We start from the raw sequence: 20,835 nt of genomic DNA, 5'->3' as shown, positions 1-20,835 counted from the left end.
AGCAAATCTGAATATAATTTCTCATACACTAGACACCGAATGAATACATGAACTCATGTTGAATTTATCTGAAGTGAAATACACTTTGGATTTCCTTAAGAAAAGACACTTATTACATATCACAGAAAAATCTACTCTAAGTGGTTCTATAGTTTCCCTCTTACAACAGTTATATTTCAGCTGTATGCTGGTTGATTATGTTTATGTTTCCTTCTTTCAGTGCTTTTCTAGGAGCCCCTCCTTTATCAGTTCTCTGCTGAGAAAAACAACTTCATCAGTCCTATTTGAAGGTTGTCCTCTCAATAATCACGCTTGAAGGCCTCCCATCACAATGGTCACTCTTCTTTAAGAAGTTAATTGGTCTGCTTCAGTACATTTCACCAGGATTTTTCTTTTTAATTTCAAGTATACACCTGGAAATCCTGGAGTGCATTTTCAAATGCCACAGGAATGGACAGTTCACAATAGAATGATTTCAGGTAACTCATGATTTTACTACTATGAGAAATCAAAACCATCCTAAACAACATTAAAACACCAAAAACTATTGGCTAAAGCACTATCAAAACCCTATTTGTTAGACTACTTCCCTCCAGGAAAGTATGCTAGGTCTTCGGACCATGGAGTCTAGGTCTTTCCGCAAGCCATTCTGGCTCCAGTGTCTGTAATTGCAACAGTATCTTGCCAACCTCGAGCTGGCCACCCTAGACCTCAGCCCTGTAGTTCCGACTGTTTAATTGAAATTGAACTTGGCTCAGCTGATTATGAAATTGATATCCTTTTTCTACCCACCCCCCCACCCCCCACACACACCTTGTGCGGCAACAGGACATGGATATTGCAAGGCCTTTCCCTGCAGCTCTGAACTGGAAGTGTTAGTTTACTTCAAAAGAAGTTACCAGTTTTACCTCAGGGGATAAGGACAGAGAAAGGGCTTTGGAGACCAACAGGCCCAATCCCATTCCTAAACCTATCAGGGCACTAGCTGTGTGATGCTGGGAAAGTTGTCTTGCCTCTTGATCCCCATTTCTTCAAGGACGGCTGTAAAGAGAGAATTAGATCACACAGCTGATACACAGTATTTGATAGCTGAGGGAAGAAATCCACCCCACTCCTCTCTTCCTACTTCCCCAGTCTTTCATTCCTTGTGAGACAGAAGCAGCAGGCTGAGTAATCTCACCACATGGTCTTAGCCTAGCCCTCCCTCTGCCCTTCTTCCATCTGCTAATTACAACATTACCTGCAAACAAATATCATCGATGATTCCCTCTAACAAGTATGTGAATATCTGCTCAGTGTTAGAGTGGGCACACGAGTAATTAGAAGTGCACGTCAGTGTGTCAGGAAAGAACCAGCCCGGGGCAAGGGTCAGAATTCCTGAATCACCGCTGTAAATGCTGTGCCAGCAGCACCACCAGCCACACCAACAACATGGGCAGTATTAACAGCATGCACTGTATAAGCCTAGAGCTAAGAACGCACGCTGTCATCGCTTCTGCAGCCTCTGTTTTGTTCTCCATGATACTTCCTGCACCTACACAAGTTCTGGACATTTTTGCAGAGAAGGACATCAAGGTGTCAGCAGAACTGTGTGTCCTCTGATATTCTAGGAACATATCCCGTGTGCTCACCTCTTGTACTTTCTAGTCCCATTTTGCAGATAAGGAACTGAAGCTTACAGACTGAAGCCAACAACCACAACAATTTCCTAAGTGTTAGTATAGGAGTGTGCACCTTCCTCTATTCTACCTCCACATAGATGTGCATATATACATATTCAATAACCAGGATTCTACAAACTGGTCTTTAAACTTCTTAAAAAAAAAAAAAAAAGAAGAAGAAGAAGAAAGAAAGGAAGGAAGGAAATTATGTTTTGGGAACTAGATTAATATAGCAAAATTTGTAATGTTGTGGGCAACAGTCAGGGATTGCTCGCTTGACCCCCATATAAATCCTGGTTTTATATGCAGTGGCCCTAATATTACATGACAGACATCACCCTACCAGGTAAGAAATCACTCTCTTTGTGGTCTGGCCATATACACATTAACACAAGAGCAAATAGATGAGAAAACCAGGGTTTTACATAAAAGTACTTTTATACAAGAAAAGTGATTTTACAGGTCTCAAATATATATTTGCATTAAAAAAATTGGTGTATTAAAAGATAGACCAGTTTATCTGTTCATTTAAATGTTCATAGGAAAGTGTTTCCCAACCTATATACTTAGACTGTCAACTATATTCAGGTCCCAAAACCTGTCTGAACATGCAGAATTAAGCATAGCTCTAACCAACATCCCAAAATTAAAGATAAGTTTCTAGAAAGTCCTACAAATTTGTTTACTTTTGGTTTAGGTTACTAGGCTTTAAAGAATAAATGTATAAATTAATAGTTTAGTTATATAATTAATATATACATTAATATATACATTTATTTATCCTTTCTTAAGTTGTCTGAAGTATTATAGTTAGAAAAAGGCCCTCAGACCCAATTAATATTCTGTAAATTTAAACTAGAAGAAAGAGTAAATGAATGAGCTAGTGAATGAATGAATAAACCAACACTTTTTTTTTTTTTAACCTCAGAAATATGGCCTTTCTCCAAATTAATGTAGGTTGATAAGGACTGGTGGTATAAAAAGTTTGGTGTTTTTAAATCTTTGTTTATTTGCACTTACATCCTGGAAATACATCCCACTCAAATAGCACATGTTGTATTGTTACCTATCTGTCAAGAATTTCTCTACTTTCTTACTAATAAGACAACCAAGAATTACAAATGTTATTCTCTCTTTGTAAACCATCTTTCATTTGTTTTTCCCCCTAGGAACTGTTGCAAAGATAAAAATCTGCCCTTTGTTTGATCCACAACCCAGGGAAATAGCATTTATATATCTTTTTCTCCCATACTGCATCTGAAACATCATGAAAGTAGTCAGATAAGCTAGGTGTTTCTTCAACTAATGTTTTCAGGGATTCCTTCCCCATATTTTCAATGAACATAAAGTGATAGCCTCATGATTAGAAGCAGAGGCTTTTAATGGAACAAGTATGTAAGATTTTATTTTCATAAGGTAACAACAGTAACTGTGTACAAAATATTCACTGATTTTTAACTCTAGATGCTTTACACATTTTAATTAAATGTCCTCTCTTTTGATCAGACTACATCAATTTCATATTATGAATAATATCTTAAGATTTCAAGAGCAATTTAGACAAAGCAGTTATATAAATGAACAGATTCATTACTGCTTCTGTTCTGTTTATAATAATTGCATATTTGGAGACTAAAGAATTAGAGACAATTTTTTCTAAAAAGAAAAACACAAATACCCTAAAGATTTTAAGAGGTTTTTTGTTGTTGTTGTTTTGTTTTTTTGTTTTTTTGCTTCTCATGGATTTGTTTATCAGGAATTGCTTAAGTTCTAGAACAGCCTTTCTTTTTCCAATATTATCTTTTTTTTTTTTTTTTAAAGATTTTATTTATTTATTTTACAGAGAGAAATCACAAGTAGATGGAGAGGCAGGCAGAGAGAGAGAGAGAGAGGAAAGCAGGCTCCCTGCTGAGCAGAGAGCCCGATGCGGGGCTCGATCCCAGGACCCTGAGATCATGACCTGAGCCAAAGGCAGCGGCTTAACCCACTGAGCCACCCAGGCGCCCCTCCAATATTATCTTAAATGAATATTACATGGTCCCTCATGCGCCCTTTTAGGCACCCAGTGTTGTTTATCTAGGATAATATACTTTCCTTCTGATTAGAGGCAAAGCATTCCCTTTGTGGGAGAAAAAGATGGGATAATATTCAAAACATGGGTTGAGAGTAAAATTATCAATCAGAATATAAATAAGCCCACACCAGATCACAGAGAATAATAAAAACAGCAACTACATGGGACTACGTTCTGTGCACTATTCTAAGCACTTTATATATATAACCAAATTTTACATACTTTCCTTCTTTGCAGAACAATTTTGGGTCTTGTGTAGGAGGGCTGTGTGCCTGGCACATGGTTGCACACAGAAAGCACTCTGGAACCTTCATATCACAGAAATGAACACTCAGAGAACCAAGGTGACCCACTGAACTCATCAAGTTCCTCAAAAAGAAGAAGACCCACATTTTTTTTAAAGGGCAGAGTTCCTTTATATAATAGAAGAAAATACATCCATTCCTTCACTAAACATTTACTATGCGACTGCTGCCATGCAGTATTCTGACTAGTCAGTGAGATTTCTGCTTCCCTGAAGCTGTGGTGAACGTAGCTGGTCACTCTTGCCCTGACTCCTAGACTCAGAGCCTCCTTTCAAGATGGAGAGAATTTTCTTAAATCCTTAAGATGCATTCTTTGACATCCAAGGACCTTTGAATTCTATTTCTATTCACTAGACAGGAATGGAGTTTGGAAACCTGAACCACAGAACCAAATCTGAGGAAGCTATCACTTTTCCACGAACCAACCAAAATATGGAAGAATGATTCCCAAAAACCTTTCTTTCTTTCTTTCTATATATATATTTATTTATTTTTATTTTCAGCATAACATAACAGTATTCCTTGTTTTTGCACCACACCCAGTGCTCCATGCAATCCGTGCCCTCCTTAATAGCCACCACCTGGTACCCCAACTTCCCACCCCCCGCCGCTTCAAACCCCTCAGATTGTGTTTCAGAGTCCATAGTCTCTCATGGTTCACCTCCCCTTCCAATTTCCCCCAACTCCCTCTCCTCTCTAACTATAGAAGACTGCTGGGGTCTTCTTAAAACCCAAGCAACTCAGTCTAGGGAGGGACTGACTTCTGGACACAGTGTCTAGAGAAAGGGCCTGCTGATTATATGGAAAAACCCACACCTGCCCTCTACCATCTTCCTTATCACTCACTCACCATAGCTTACTTAGGAAAGAATGGTCAGAAAGAGTCTGACCACCTAAAAATGATAACTCTTTGCATGTGCTGTACCTTCATGATGTATAAAGTACATCTGCTTTTATCATTATCTTTTAGCATACACAAACAGGCTATTATATCCATATTTCACCAATGAGATAACCAAGTCTCCAAAAAGCCTACATGGGTTGTGTAGGAAGGTCACAGAGGGCGGGCATGAAGCATGAACCCAGTACTTCAGTCTTTCAAGCCAGTACACTTTCTAATACTCCTTAAGTTTGTTAAAATTGTCCCAGAGATTTGAGGGAAAAAATGTAGAGTTTACCAAATCATTTTGAGTACATCATCTTATTCCCATCTCCTCCACAACATATGAATTTGTTACTACCCCCATTGTCAAAGTGAAGAAAGAGTCTCTGGGGTCTTATGTCTGAAAACAGCTGGGTACTTAGTATAGGATTACTTGGAACGGTGCTGATATAATGATGCAGAACATTTGGTGTATGACTCCTGGGTTTCTGACCTTGTTACTTATTTATACTCTGTTACTATGTATGTATTTTCCATAAATCTTACCAATCCTTACCAATCAAAACAGGTCTCACTGAGCTAAAATCAAAGTGTCGGCAGAACTGTGTTCCTTCTGGAAACTCTAGGGAGGTACCCATTTTCTAGCCTTTTCAGTTTCTAGAGGCTGTCCACATTCCTTGATTTGTGGCTGCATTCCATCTTCAAAGCCAACAACAGCTGGTCGAGTCCTTTCATGCTACATTCCCTCTGACACAGACTTCCTTGTTTCCCTCTTTTAAGGACCTCTGTGACTGCATCAGCCCCATACAAAATCCAGGAACATTTCCCCATTCAGTATCAGGGGATTAGCAGCAATCTTAATTATCTCATTACCTCTTACTATGCAACATGACATATTCACAGATTCTGGGGATTGGGACATGGCCATCTGGTGGGGAGGGGGTGAGGAAGCAGTATCCTGCCAACATCTTCAGATTAAGAGCTGAAGCCTTACTAGGTGGCTTAAAACTGTTTTCAAGATGTGAGGAAGACAAACTTGCTGCCCTGTGCATTCCCATCAGAGACCATGCTCCCTGTAGAGATGGTTCCAATAGCACTTGAGTTCAGCTAAAAATGACCTATTCTTAGCAATCAGGTCGGATTTTTGACCTCTAAACTGAGGGTTTTCCTTTTGATTCTTCATTGCCCATTTGTTTCATCATAAGCAGAAATAAATCTTTGACCAATTTCAGGTACAAGGCTAGACTCTACTGCACATGTACAGAGATATAAAAAAACATTTTCTCCAAGACTGCGAATTATAGTCCTCTTCTAGCAGCCTTCAGAAGAGCTGTCTGGAGCTCTGAGCTCTCTCTCACCTGAGCTCTGGAGTGGATCCCCCCATGCGCACCTCTCTTTCAACCATGTGGATCAGAGCAATGCTCATCCTAACACATCCACGAGATAGGAATCCCTCTCCGTGCCCCACCTGCATATAGGAAGAACGCTAACAAATTGATAAGGCGGTTGGTGATAGACTGAGAAGGCTTTCTGGAAGAGGTAACCCTTCAACTTAGCCTTGAAAGATAACTACAATTTAGTCAAAGACTGAGGAGAGAGAGAGAGTTTTCAAAGGAGAACGGAGCACTTGAGAAGACAGTGATGCCTGAGATAGACTGTCATGTTTGGGGAAAGGAGAGGATCCCTAAGAATAAGAGATCAACCTGGTCTTCCTTGATAAAAGAACTTTCAGCAGGCTGTCTTATAGAGAAAATGTCCTAAAATTTGTTGGTGTCAAAGTCAAATAACAGTATAATTACATGTATTATTAAAGACCCAAGTCAAACACTACCTCCTCTGTCAAACTTTGGAGGATAAGTCTTCCCACCACTGCCCTCCCACGGCACTTGCTTCTCTGTGCTCAGACCGTTGTCTGACTCATGCAGTGAGATGTGCACGATGTGTCTCTCTCCTTCAGATCACGAACTCCTGGGAGGCAGCAACAGTCCTCCCACTACCACATGGACTGACCTTCCTGAATCTGTGCCCACACTCTCGCTTTCCCTCTCATCGCAAGGAACACAAGCCTCTGTTCCTGTCGGAGGCAGTCCCTTTGCTTATATTCTGGATTTCATGTCTCATCTACTCAAGGACTTTGTTCCCATAGAAATTCATCTCCCACCTTGCAGCATCTATTTCTCATTCTGCATACTTTTATGCATACAAAAATATCCAGTAGCCTTTCTTTGACCTTGGTACCTCTCCTCCTACAGCTAGGGTTTCTTGCTCTTTGTCATAGGAGTCCTTCAAAGTCTTCTATGCATGCTGTCTGCATTTCCTCACCTCGCAACTTCAACCCACACATACACTCGCAACCCAGTCACTCCACTAAAATTGTTCTGACAAGGTCAATGGCAGCCTCCACATTGCCAAATCCAAAGAACACCTCTTCTCTTTCATCTTAGCATGTCAGCGATATCTCACATAGTTAAGCCCTCTATTCTTATCCTCTTTCAGATGTAGCATCCAGAGTTTTCTAGTTTTCCTTCGACCTCACTGTAAGCTCTTTCTGATTTTTTTTGTCCCCTGACTCTTCCTCATCATGGAACTTCTAAATGTTGCAACCTTCCACAGTTAAACCCTGGGACCTCCTCTGTCTCTACTGTTTATCACACCCTGGCCCATGAGTAATTCCATCTCCATACTGTTGTCTCATACTTACGTCTACAGTAATGACTGCTCCCTTCAGGGTACTTACTCAACTGGCTACCTGGATGTCTAATGGCACTTCTGATGGAATGAATATGTTGTCTTACTCTTAAAACCATTTCGTTTCTTTTCCCCAAACATCCCCATCTCACTTATTCCAAGGCAAGAGCTTAGAGCCATATCAGTCTTTGTCTCATCATTCATACCAACTCCATCAGCAGGTACCATTCTAGGTTGAGCAACTGGCAACTCCTACCTGGGGTTTCTCCCATCTGGTTTCCTTCAGTGCTTGCTCCTCTACCCTGTGGTTTATTATACAGCGGGTAGAATGGTTGATGTAAATCATTGTGGGCCACTATATTGTGTCAAACCCTCCACTGGATTCCCATTGTACTTAGAATATCAAATCCCTTCTTATACTTAAAGATCCTCTAAAATGTAATCCCCTTTCTATTGACTTCTTCCGGCACACCTTGCATTTTCTGTCTTTGTCTCGGTCTCTCTTTTTTTCCCTTTCCTCCTCACCCTTCCCCCCAAATGCCATCAGCTTGTTCCTAAGCTTGTTCCCCCTGAGAGTCTCTGCAGTTGCCACAACCTCTGCCTGAATATCGTGTTTCATCATAAACATCTTAAGTCAAATGCCATGTCTTGGAAATGTTCCCTGACCACCTCATCAAAACACATTATTATGCTATGGTAGTTTTTCTTTCTAGCACTTTCTTATCTCTTCATTTGTGTTTTTCCCCCCCTGTGGTCCCTGCTTTTATCCACTAGATTGTAAGCTTTGTGCCTCTCTGTTCCCTGATTATCTCCTGCACGCAGAATATAGTACCTGGCATGCAAACTGTGCTTAATAAATACTTATTAAATGAATGAATGAATACATTCATTTAGACAAAGAACAGGTCTAGTAGGGTGTTGGAAGTCAAGAGAGAGGGTTGGCAAAATAGTGTGTCTCACGGACTGCAGGGCATCCTTGACCTGGATTTTATACCAAAAGCGTCCTCCGGTCAGCTTGACTTTGTGTTGCTCCGTGGGCTGCCTGGTGTCCTCAGGCAATCCCGACAAAGAATGAGTCACATGGCCCCCATCTCAATAGCCATGCCCTGTGCCCACTCCTGCCAATTACTCAGCTTCAGCTCTGAGCACCGTACTGTAATTACACCTGTTACTAATTAAAGGACAAAATAAATGTGAAGTGCCAGTGAAATACTGCACAGGAGTAAAGCAGCAATTATATTTATTGTATAATTTCCATTTGGCAATTATATTGATTGTACAATTGAACATACTGCATAATGGTGATAATTACAATTGTTAACATTTTCTACTGGGAAGAATCCAAGTGGGTAAACAGGTTGCTTTGAGTTACTGACAATCAGAGGGGGAGTTTGGAGTTTCTCTTTAATTCTTGCACATATTGATCAGAGATATTTCCTTAGGAAATACTGAAGTTTGAAAAACAGACCTTTCATGTTTCAAGAAGGAAAATCAATTTGAACCTTTCAGTATTTTGCATTGATGGAAGTAGATAAATGCAGGGGAAAGCAAACCTGAGGAAAAAAGGGGAAGTGCTCTTGTGTTAGAACGGAATTGGCAATGAGCCTCAACTACAGGACCAGAGGCAGCTAGGAAACAAATCCTAGGGCGTAAGAGAATGGGCACTGGCTGAGGCCTGAGGACAAATCAATCCTCTTTGGTGGATCGCATTTGCATAAAAGATTTTACCCCAGAGTGGCCAGAACAAGGGGGTGAGAAAAGAGTTTGGTAAGAAAGCACACATGCTAAGCCACAGCCCTCGGAGTTCTCCTTATACATATTCAGAAAGAAGGAATACACGGTAGTTCTCCAACATGAATAAACTTGCCTTTTGCTGAGTTCCTTCATAAAATGAATCTTGACAGTTTACATATCTGATATTGTATTTTTCCCTGCCTCATTAATGTTCCCAGAAGACTCAAAGAATTTAAAGAAGGAAGGGGATTAGAAGTCATGTAGATACCTCTCACCATCACAGGGGTTGGAATGTGATTATGGTGGACATCAGTGTAGTCAGCTGAGTAAGAGCTCCTCAACAGTGGAAGAACAGGTGAAGAATAGCTTAGAGTTATACTTAAACCTAACTGGCTGAAGAACATCAAAGTCATCCCAAAAGCATCGCTGTTTATTTGAGAACCATGGGCCTGTTTACAAGTTCAAGTACTGACATTGTTTCATTTACTCTAGAAAAAATATGGTGACTTAGATAGAATTGGTATGTCCCCCACTTTACAGGCTAAAGAAACTAAGGCTTTAGTAGATACTGTGCATTTTTACCTAAGTCCGTTAACTCCTGAACAAAATTTTATCCACATATCTAACCTGCAGGGAAGAGCCTCCCCATCTCTAGTTCAGAGGTAAATCCAGATTAGGCTAACCACCAGCAGATATTACTCTGCTTCAGCCAGTCAGAGCAGGTGGCACTAGTCTTGCCCGTCACTGGCAGGGATGATAAGTGACCCAGTTATGACTCATGTCATGTCAAGAAAATCCTGGGGGTGAGGATTTGTGGGAAGAAGTTTCTCAGTCTTTTGAAGGGTACAACGTAAAAGACATGTTCCTCCTCTCTCCATAGGCGTTTGTTACATCTGTATATAATGCCTGGTCCTCGAGTGCCAACATGTGTGCATGAGGGGGAAAAGATGAGAACCAAACCGAGACACTGAAGATGGCAGGACAGATGGTTGGGGAGAAAACCTACATCTGAGATGCTGTCAGTGAGCCACTGAATAGAGCAAATCTAGAGTTATTCTGCCTCTGATGTGCTATTATTGAAGGCGTTTTCAGGAGCTTTTCATCTCCTTGGCAGATGAAAGTTCCCTCACCAGTCCAGAGGCACAGAGAAGTAGGATGTGTTCAAGGTCACAGAGGAAGTAGGAAAACTTGTCCATGAACAATGAAACCAATGACGTCTAACTTTCCATTGCTTTAATACTGGGACAAAATGAGTAAGTGATATCTGGATACAAATAGAAGTGAAAACCGTATCTTTTTATCTATATTTCTATAGAAATTTGGCTACATTAGAGGATCCAAAAAGAAACTAGAACCATTACTAACTTTGTATACAGGAAAACACTGTAAGATGGATCACCAAATGCTTTAAAAAAAAAAAAAAAAAAGCTTTAATTACTTATTTTAGTTAAAAACCTTAATAGTAAAAAAATATTTTAGTCTTTTGAGGATGCACCAAATTTGGATTTTTGTATTTCTCTACTTGAAAAACAATATATTAATGATAATATGAAAGTAATAGTTAATATCATTTCATAGGCAAAGTATCAGCCCTTGGAGGATGTCTCAATGTGACCCTCTCAGCAACATCATGAAGCAGGTATTATACCTCCCCTTTATTAACAAGCCATTGGGCAAAGGGGTTTTGTCCAAGGAACCTAGCCTGCAATGGCCTGTACCCCAAAGTCTGTGCTCTGAACTGCATGTTGCAATGCTTCGCCATTTTGGAATATTCTATCTTAGTTAAATTTTTTTAAAAAACACATTTAAACTTCAGAAAACAGACAAATTGTATAAGGTCAAAAGACTTTTCAATGCCATTAACATTTTGAAATAATTTCTTATCTTCCCCTTGAACAAGGTCATTCAGAACTATTCTATTTATATAAAGTTTAGCCATTTTCAAAATTTGCCATTTCATTATTCACTTGATTATTCTACTGCTTTTGGAAATCAAACATAATATCCTGAAATAGCTTTTTTTATTAATGAGGTTCAACCTTCAAAATAATTTCTGAAAATGTACATTCAGAAATGCCATCTAAGTAAAGGATAGTCAGTGATAGAATGTGATCCTTTCTTTAAACTTAAGCATATGCCAGAGTGAAAACACTGGCCCAGCCACCTTCACAATTGGCTTCCTCAGGGATCTGGTCAGTCTTAATACTGATGCTATCAAACATTTAAGAGAACCAGCAAGGAAAGAAACCTCCCTCTGTCCCACAGAAAACTCCAGCACTGGGGCACCAGGGTTGCTCAGTAGGTCAAGCAGCCGACTCTTGATTTTGACTCGGGCCATGATCTCAGGGTCCTGGCATCTAGCCCTGACTGGGGCTACGTGTGCTCCAGAGAGTCAGTTTTGGGGTTCTCCCTGCTCCCCACCCCATGATCTCTCTCTAAAATAAATTGTCAAAATTAAATAAAGAAAGGAAAAGAAAAATCCAGCACCACAATTCCTGGTTTGAACAGGTTGGTAAAAGACTCCTGGGTTTTATCCTTCCTACTCTAAATCTGATTCCTATTTCCTCAAACAAATACTGAAAATTTTTATTTAGCAATAAAGTTTCAGGACATAGATGATTAACAGCAAAGCATGAATTTTGGAAGTATCTTTAAATGTGTTTCAAGAAATTTAAAATAACTGTGAAAAATTAATAACTACTATAAATAAAGTTTTCATATCCATGATATAAGTACCCAGAGGTGAGGATGCCTTAATGACACATAAGCTAATTAAAACTGTCTTGCCTCAAGAAGAGAGCAAATAAGAACCTTAGGAATGTTAAACCAACTTATTGTTCATTTCACCATCTCTAAAGATGGCCTTAGTAACATGCCAGTTCCCATGTGTTTTATAGTTCCATCACAGGCACACCAAGGAATTCTTAACGCATGGAATCTAAAAAAAATCCACATTCTAAATATTGTTTTACTTATAAATTTATATTTTTCATAGAGAAGTAAAATAAATCTATGAAAATAAACTCAATTCCAAAAAGCTCCTACCAAAAGGTCTCCTCTACGTGGATGAGGGTCCAGGCTGGGCTCTAATCTAGCGCCAACAAGATCTGGTAAAAAAATTATGATGGTCTGGAAAGAAGGGCAAACCAGGGCTTGGCAGAATGATGACTGTCTCCCTCACATGTCCTCGAAAATGGGATTGCCCATGTAATAGCTGAGTCTGCCATGTGAAGGGAAGCATGATGCTCAACAGGCCAGAAGTCCAGTGTTCCAAAGCCTTAGTCTCCTGCGAAAGGGACCTGAATGTCCAGAAAGTCTATAATAGATACAGATATATAATTTCTATGACCTGAATGTATGAGTCCATAAATGTTTGGGCCAACCTATTTGGGCCAACCAAGGGCCAACCCTTGGGGCCTAAGTATGGGCCAACCCTATGATTCCTGATTAAATACCCCATTCAATAGTAGTAATACAATTGAAGGGGCTTAATGATGATCACAACCAGCTATCTGCTTATCACATGCCACCTGCCTTTCCACTGTGCTCTCACATTCCAGTTGCAATACACAAAAGACACGTGTGCACACACCTTGGAGAACTGTTGGGTTCGGGTTAAAATTCTGAGGTGCTGGAGGAAGAGGATCTCACGGGATCACATCCTAACTCTTCCTGTCAGTGGTCTGGACTGGAGGCACAACACCAGAGTGCTCATCATCCCCTCATTCCTGTGGGAAGGAGCTTTTCAGGAGGGTTCCAGCATTTATTAGGACTGCAGGAGTGGTTAACTCTCACTTAGGTAAGCAGAGCAGAGGGGTTTCTCTTTTGGTTCCCACAGGACGCCTCTACATTGGTAAGGATTTCCAGAGGTTTGCGGGGACAGGCAGGAAAGAGGAGTAAGATGTTGCCTATTTCCTAACACCCGTGTAAGTTATAATCTCTTTGGGGTCCTGCATGCTTCTGCTAAAGAAATTATCTTGTTCTTAAGCAATGAATTCTTGAGTCAGTCATTTGCTCAGGTGATTCCCAATAATATCATGCCCACACCAACACTTAGACATGACATGATGAGATTTCTGCTGTTCTCTGGTGACAGACAGCCGGAGAGATGCAGAAGAGTTGATACAGCATAGCGGAAATGCTCCTTTTCAACTCAAAGACACGTGATGCCAGTCACAGGGTCATAATACAGAGCAATAAGTCATAAGAAACCCTTTGGGTTGGGTAACAAATCTGCACTTGACCTTATTTTATTCTTTATTAAAATCAAACAAATTATACGATGTAAAGGTGTGATAACGCAGTCTCTGAGCATTTTCTGAAATGATTTTGAAAGAGCCTTGAGCCAACTCCCCATTTAGCAGCTGGTCAGCCAGCCCACTAGCCCCACAGGCTTCTGCTTCTGTATTAACTAATAATGCAAAAGACACATTCCAATAATAGTCTTCTTCAACGCAGGCAAGTGAAGGAACAAGTATATCATGCAGGGGGGTAAGAATAAAGGTTTATCTCTGTATCTTTTCAGTCTGAAAGGTTGCAGAATGTGAGTGGCAATATAATGCATTTTATTTTGAAAAACCGGTTTCAATTTAGAATTCTTTTCACTGTTAACACACACTTCGTTCCCTCTGCGGAGATTAACTGGACTAGGCTGACCCGTGTGCAGGACAAGGTTTGAGGAGGGTGAGGCCGAAAGACAGGAAAGAGAAAAGGTTAAGTCAAAGGTTGAGAGAGGCAAAGCTAATTACCTACCTCCTAAAAAAGTCGTTCCTTAAAACGACAACTGGACAGATGATTTACTATCCTAATCACTTGTAGAACTTCCTAACACAAGGCTGGGCACCTACTGCTCAGTTAGAGGTTAGTTTTCTTTCCATTACTCTCTCTCAAAAAAGGGTCTGATGAGAGAGAGTTGAGCTAGTGGTGGTCCTGGACCAGGATCTCCCTGGGCTAGCCCCTTATTTTCATTTTTAACAAACTCTGTTTCCAACCTCTTAAATAGTTATTTACTGATCTCTCCCAAAGGGTCACAGGTAATAGGCTCAAGATGCTGCTGCCTTTTACTTATACTGTGTAAAGCACTCAAAGATGCCCTGTCAATTAATTAGCAGCTTAATTGGAATGAAATTATGTAATTAAGCATCTCATTTCAAATTAGCTATAAATGTTTGCCAGCTCACAGGAATGAGACTTTCAAGGGGCCTTCATCGAGACCTTGTTGGTTTTGACAGTAAGTCAATGTCTCCCTACCTTTTTCTAAGTCAGAAATGCAGGATTTTAATGAAGCCCAAAGATAAGTTCCATAAACCAGTCAGATATCAGTTTATTTACACTCTATAGGAGCTGGTAACATCCCAAAAGAACACGGTCTTCCTTGGGGCAAGTCTATTGACCAGGTCCCCAAAGAATTAATTTGCCTCCAGAATGGAATGACAAAATACACATATAAATTCGGTGTTTGTGGGCGCCTGGGTGGCTCAGTGGGTTAAGCCACTGCCTTCGGCTCAGGTCATGATCTCAGGGTCCTGGGATCGAGTCCCACATCGGGCTCTCTGCTCAGCAGGGAGCCTGCTTCCCTCTCTCTCTCTCTCTCTCTCTCTCTCTGCCAGCCTCTCTACCTACCTGTGATCTCTCTCTGTCAAATAAATAAATAAAATCTTTAAAAAAAAAAAAAAATTCGGTGTTTGTAAAGTATCACAAGGACTATGTTCTATTTTCTATATATTAAAAATCTATTCCTGTTATATATAAACAGGAACTTTAAACTGTTCTGTAATTAAAGACCAATGGCTTCTCTTTGCACTGCCCCCCCGCAGTGTTTTAAAGCATTTCCCTATCATGATGAATATTGCTAGTCTTCCCCAATCACTCTCTGTGTCTCCCTCTAACCTCTGCCTGCATGGCAGCCTCATCTGGCCAAGTCCTCGCCAGTGCCAAGTATGGAGCTGGAAGGATGTGGGCAACTTTGCCATCATTTTCCTAACAGCCAATTGCTTGCCCTCAACTTCTCTTTGCCCCTTGAAGAAAGCAGATGTTTTTCCAATGAGCCAGATCTGTGAGTGAGGAAAACCCTTTGGTGATTAACAGAACAATTAGAAGAAACCTGAGCCTTTACATAACCTTGTAGAGTATACAACTGTCTTCCTGGCCTGTTCTCCTCTCTTTAAACCTGAGTTTCTGAACCTTGTGACTATTATAATTTAAGCTGAATAATTCTTTATGATGAGAGACTCCTCCAGGCATTGGAGAAAGTTGTCTGATTTTTGTTTTTGTTTTGTTTGTTTGTTTGTTTTGTTTTAAACAAGCTGTGGCCAGTTTTATTAAAGAAAAATTCTGCGTGATTTACTTTTCACCAGTCTGTTCTGGCATGCTTCTAATGATGTCAGAAACACCTGGATCAATGATAGCCAGCATGCATACTCTGTAGTATTTCCCACATGCTGTGCCCAATTCAATATTATTGTCACTGTAGTGATGGACACCAGTTTTGGCCAACATGGCGTAGTATTCTATTTCAGATTTCCTCAAGGCCAGGCAGTTGTTGGCGAGGATGACCAGCTTCGTTTTGCCATGTCTGATCATTTTCAGAGTCTGCTTGTACTCCAGCACGATTTTCCACTTTTCATAACGAGCTGGAGCCTGGAGTTGATCGACTCCAGCGACTTTTTCGCTTTCTTTGCGGCCACCATCTTCCTGCCTTAGGTGCGGGACAGCCCCAACCAAGAGCAGCCGCCAAAATGGCTGGGAGAGAGAAAGGCTGTTTTTGTTTTTTTTTTAAGATTTTATTTATGTATTTGACAGACAGATCACAAGTAGGCAGAGAGGCAGGCAGAGAGAGAGATGGGGAAGCAGGATCCCTGCTGAACAGAGAGCCCATGCAGGGCTTGATCCCAGGACCCTGGGATCATGACCTGAGCCGAAGGCAGAGACTTAACCCACTGAGCCACCAGGTGCCCCTGTTTTTGTTTTTTAAGAACGATCCACACCCCACATGGCACCCAATCTGAGGCTTGAACTCACTACCCTGAGATCAAGATCAGAGCTGAGATCAAGAGTCAGAAGCTTAACTAAGCCCTTCAGATGCCACAGGGTGATTATTGTCTTCAAAGTACTTGTGTAGTAGGGATACCTGGGTGGCTCATTCGGTTAAGTGTCTGTTTTTGGCTCAGTTCTGATCCCGGGGGTCCTGGGATCAAGTCCCTCATTGGGCTCCTTGCTCATCAGGGAGTCTGCTTCCCCCTCTGCCTGCCACTCCCCCTGCTTGTGTGTGCTCTCTCTCTTTGACAAATAAACAGATGAAATATTAAAAAAAGAGTACTTATGTCGTTGAGTCACAAACTGAACTAGCTACTTTTTTGAGGGACACTACTGTTACCTGATAGAATGACTGATGGGGAGTAAAAGGCTTTCAAACAATGTTATTTGGTAGGAACCTTGTCAGCAAAGAATGAGATGAACCTGTAACTTCAGGGAAAACAGTTGAGAGTATGTTGATCGTCAACTGTTGCTACTGATAAAATTCAAGCAATCAAGTGAGAATTAGGATTTGGGAAAATTAAAATTCACCACCATGAGTTTGGCAGCATAAGTCATTTCCAATGTAGCTGGTAGCCAGATCAATAAAAAATTTTTCTGATACTGAATTGTCGTGAGCCAACATTTAAAAGATCTGCTTAACTCAATGAAACAATATTTTGCAGAAGACTAATGTAAGAGGTCATCAAATGATATGCAGGTCAAAGACCCATTTGAAGTAGAGTATGGATCAGTGGGTTGTAGTGTCATTCAATACAATTTCAGATTTCACATTGCCTGTAATCTTTAAGAGCTACTACTTGATGAGTTAGGGTAGGGAATTTAAGAAATCTAAAATTGTCAAATTTGGCTACAAAAACAATCCTTCTTTTTCTAACGCATATTTGTATGAGATTACTTTTCCTCACATACTTCCACCACACCAACATAAGGTAAGGGATTGATTACAGATGTATATATATGAATGTAGCTGTCTTCTGCTAAAGCACCCAATAAAGAGACTTGCAAAAATGTAAAGTAATGTCATAGCAGGTTATCAAGATGGTAGAATAGGAAGCCTTAGACCATCCTTCCTCCCACAGAGATACCAATTCAGAAATGTACACAGATCAATAATATCCTTTGTGAGAAATCCAGAAAACAGTTAAGAAGCTCCTGCATCCCAGGTAGCATAAAACCAGGTGCAGTGAAGCCAACAGGAAAATGCATGGTACCATCTCACTACGGTACCTCTCTCTGGCATAGTATCACATGATTGGGAGCAAACTCCTTATTCCTGGACTCTCCCTGGAGGGAGAGAAAAGACTGGACTTTACTTGCAACATTCTGACTTTTCATGGAGTGGAGGCTGAAGAGCCTAAGAGACTGGCTTCTGTCTCACTAGTCTTACATCACAGTTGAGACCTGGTGTACTCTTCATGCCTGGAAGCCACTGAGAACCAAAAAGACGGGGCAGTGTGCTGCTGATTCAGACTAGCCACAGTCCACACGGAACAAGAGATTATGAGCTCTTGAAGTTAAGAAACCAGCAAATCCATCCAATTAGGAATCTACCTGCACAAGTCCACAAAAGATACATCCACAAGAAAGTCTTAAGAAGCCTTCCTGGAAACATCAACTGACAAGATTGAATCATGAAGAAATAGAAATCTGAACAGACCTATGACTAGATAGAGTCTGAATAAATCATCAAGTATCTCCTCAGAAAGAAAAGCTCAAGACCAGTTGGCTTCATTGGTGAATTATATCAAATATGTAAAGAGTTAACACCAATTCGTCTCAAACTTTTCCAGAAAATGGAGAGGCAGGAATATTTCCAAACATATTTTATGAGAGAAGCATTAACCTGATACCCAAGCCAGAAAAAATACTACCACAAAGGAAGCCGACAAGCCAATATCCCTGATGAATACAGATGTAAAAATACTCAACAAAATTCTAGCTAACTGAATTCAACAGATATCAAAGGATTAGACATCATGACCAAATGGGATTTATTCTTGTGATACTAGGATGACTCAACAGAAGAAGATCAATTTCATTCTGTTAATTCTTTCCTTTGCTGTACAGAAGCTTTTTAGTTTGATATAGTCACACGTGTCTGTTTTTGCCTTTATTGCCTATTCTTTTGGTGTCATGTCCAAGAAATCATTGCCAAAACCAGTGTAATTCTAGAGGTCTGCTGTACACTATGGTTATCATAGTTTATAATACTGCACTATATACTTAAAAATTTCCTTGGAGGGTAGATTTCATGTGGTTTTTTTTAACTATAATAAATATATATACAAAGCAATGTTACTTTTTCTCCCTTTTTTTTTGGTTTGGGAAATAATTTATTTTTCACTATAAAGGAACATAATGAATAGCATGGAGGGCATTAGGAGAGGAAAGGGAAAAATGAAGGGGGAGATGAATCAGAGGGGAAGATGAACCATGAGAGACTGTGGACTCCAAGAAACACACTGAGGGTTTCAGGGGAGATGGCTAGATGGGTTAGTCCAGTGATGGGTACTAAGGAAGGCATGTATTGCATGGACCACTGTGTGTTATATGCAAACAATGAATCATGGTACATTACATCAAAACCAAATGACGTACTGTATGGTGACTAACATAATAAAAAAAAATAATAAATTGTTATTTATTTTAGCATGCAATGCCTTATTTTTGTTTTCAAAATCAATTATACATATTTAGAGAGACAGAGAGTGAGTTGGGAGGGAGGAATTGAAGAAGGAGGAGAGAAAGAGCCCAACGTGGGGCTCAATCTCATGACCTTGAGATCATGACATGAGCCAAAATCATGAGTTGGACACTTAATTACGGAGCGACGCAGGTGCCCCTCAATGAAATATTTTAAGTTTCCTCATTGTACTTTTTAATATTAAAAATATTGATAAGTATGGCTCACAGAAACAAAAGCTCATAAGGAAACTTCAATAACTTTTATGAATGTAAAGCATTCCTGACATCAAAAACTTTGAGATCCACTAACTTAGTTAGATTATACTCTTGATAACACACACAGTCCATGAGGAAGTGGTGATGCAACATGGGGGCTTAAGTGGGTAGGAGAAGAATAAATGAAACAAGATGGGAATGGGAGGGAGACAAACCATAAGTGACTCTTAATCTCACAAAACAAACTGAGGGTTGCTGGGGAGAGGGGGTTTGAGAGAAGGGGGTGGGATTATGGACATTGGGGAGGGTACGTGCTTTGGTGAGTGCTGTGAAGTGTGTAAACCTGGTGATTCACAGACCTGTACCCCTGGGGATAAAAATATATGTTTATAAAAAATAAAAAATTAAATTAAAAAAATAAATAAAATAAAACTATAATAAAACTTAAAAAAAAAAAAAACCACACACACACAGTCCAAGCACTTTTATTTTAATCTTATCAGTTACACTTACTCATCATATAGACTTTTAAACTTGGGTGCTAATGGATTTATCTAACACTCAGTTTATATACAAAGAGGGTTTTTCATTTCTTTTAGGAAGAATTAAACTGTTGTATATAATGTGTCATTAGTAACCTTTTCTTATGTTTATGATTAATTTCCCCAGATACTTACAAACCCTTTGTAAAAAGGATCAATATATTATTCTTTTTAGTGTCTCCTTAGATTTAAACAAGTCGATGAGGCCTTGATAGTTTGTGAGAAAGCAAAAGAAAGAAAAAGGTAACATGTAAGTAAAAAGATAAAAGACAAAATTGAAAAATACCAGTGATACAAACACAGCAAACAGTATATGACTGCTGCTATATATCCCAGACACTGAGCTATCTTATTTAATCCTCTCAACAGCCCAGTGAAGTACATAATATTATCATCATTGTGCAGGTAAGGAAAGGGAAGTCTATGTGGTAAGTCCCTTGTCCAAGCCAGCAAGCAGTAAAGCTGGGGTTTAGTGGTGTGCTCAAGCCAGGACTGAAACCAAGGCCACTGCGACTTCAGAGCTGCATTTCTGCCTGTGTGTGGTTTAGAGGGGTGGAGTTTTGTGTTGTCAAATATATGCAACTTCTGAGCTGTTGTCGTTTGAGCCCAGATGAGCAAATCCAGGTCAGCGGCAGTGCCACTGCCAGTGAAACAGGTCAAGATGAACAGGAGTCACCGGGCTTGGGAAATTACCAGGGGCATCAGGGAATGCCATGTTGCTGCTCTCAGCTGGAGACAAAAATAAACAAACTTGTCCATAAAGTGCAAAATGTGTAGTGGACTCCGTAGCACCCACCACCCAAAAAAACACCACCAGAGAAGAAGACTGAGGACAAGATTGCAGAAGGATGAAGCTCAGGCAGCTCAATCTGAGTGTTTTCTTCTCTTGCACATGCTTTGTGGGAGGGGGGTGCCTGTGGGCCCAGGCACGGGTCCAAATAACTCGGGAGCATCAAGCAGACATTTCTGTCCTTCTCCTCTCTCCTGGTGGCAAATGTAGCCACGGGAC

At 40.3% G+C, this 20,835-nt stretch overlaps 1 protein-coding gene and 1 pseudogene across 10 annotated transcripts in view; both read right to left on the bottom strand.

Moving 5' to 3' along the window:
- The window catches only part of NRG3 (neuregulin 3), a 1,051,311-nt gene that overhangs the window by 740,788 nt on the left and 289,688 nt on the right, over positions 1–20,835 (bottom strand). The window lies entirely within an intron of this gene.
- On the bottom strand, positions 15,633–16,098 carry LOC116572806 (annotated as a pseudogene).

This window comes from Mustela erminea, chromosome 14 (assembly GCF_009829155.1).
Source record: "Mustela erminea isolate mMusErm1 chromosome 14, mMusErm1.Pri, whole genome shotgun sequence".
Lineage (NCBI taxonomy): Eukaryota > Metazoa > Chordata > Mammalia > Carnivora > Mustelidae > Mustela > Mustela erminea.
The sequence above is the reverse complement of the archived record's forward strand: the minus strand, read 5'-3'. Positions and strand labels throughout refer to the sequence as shown.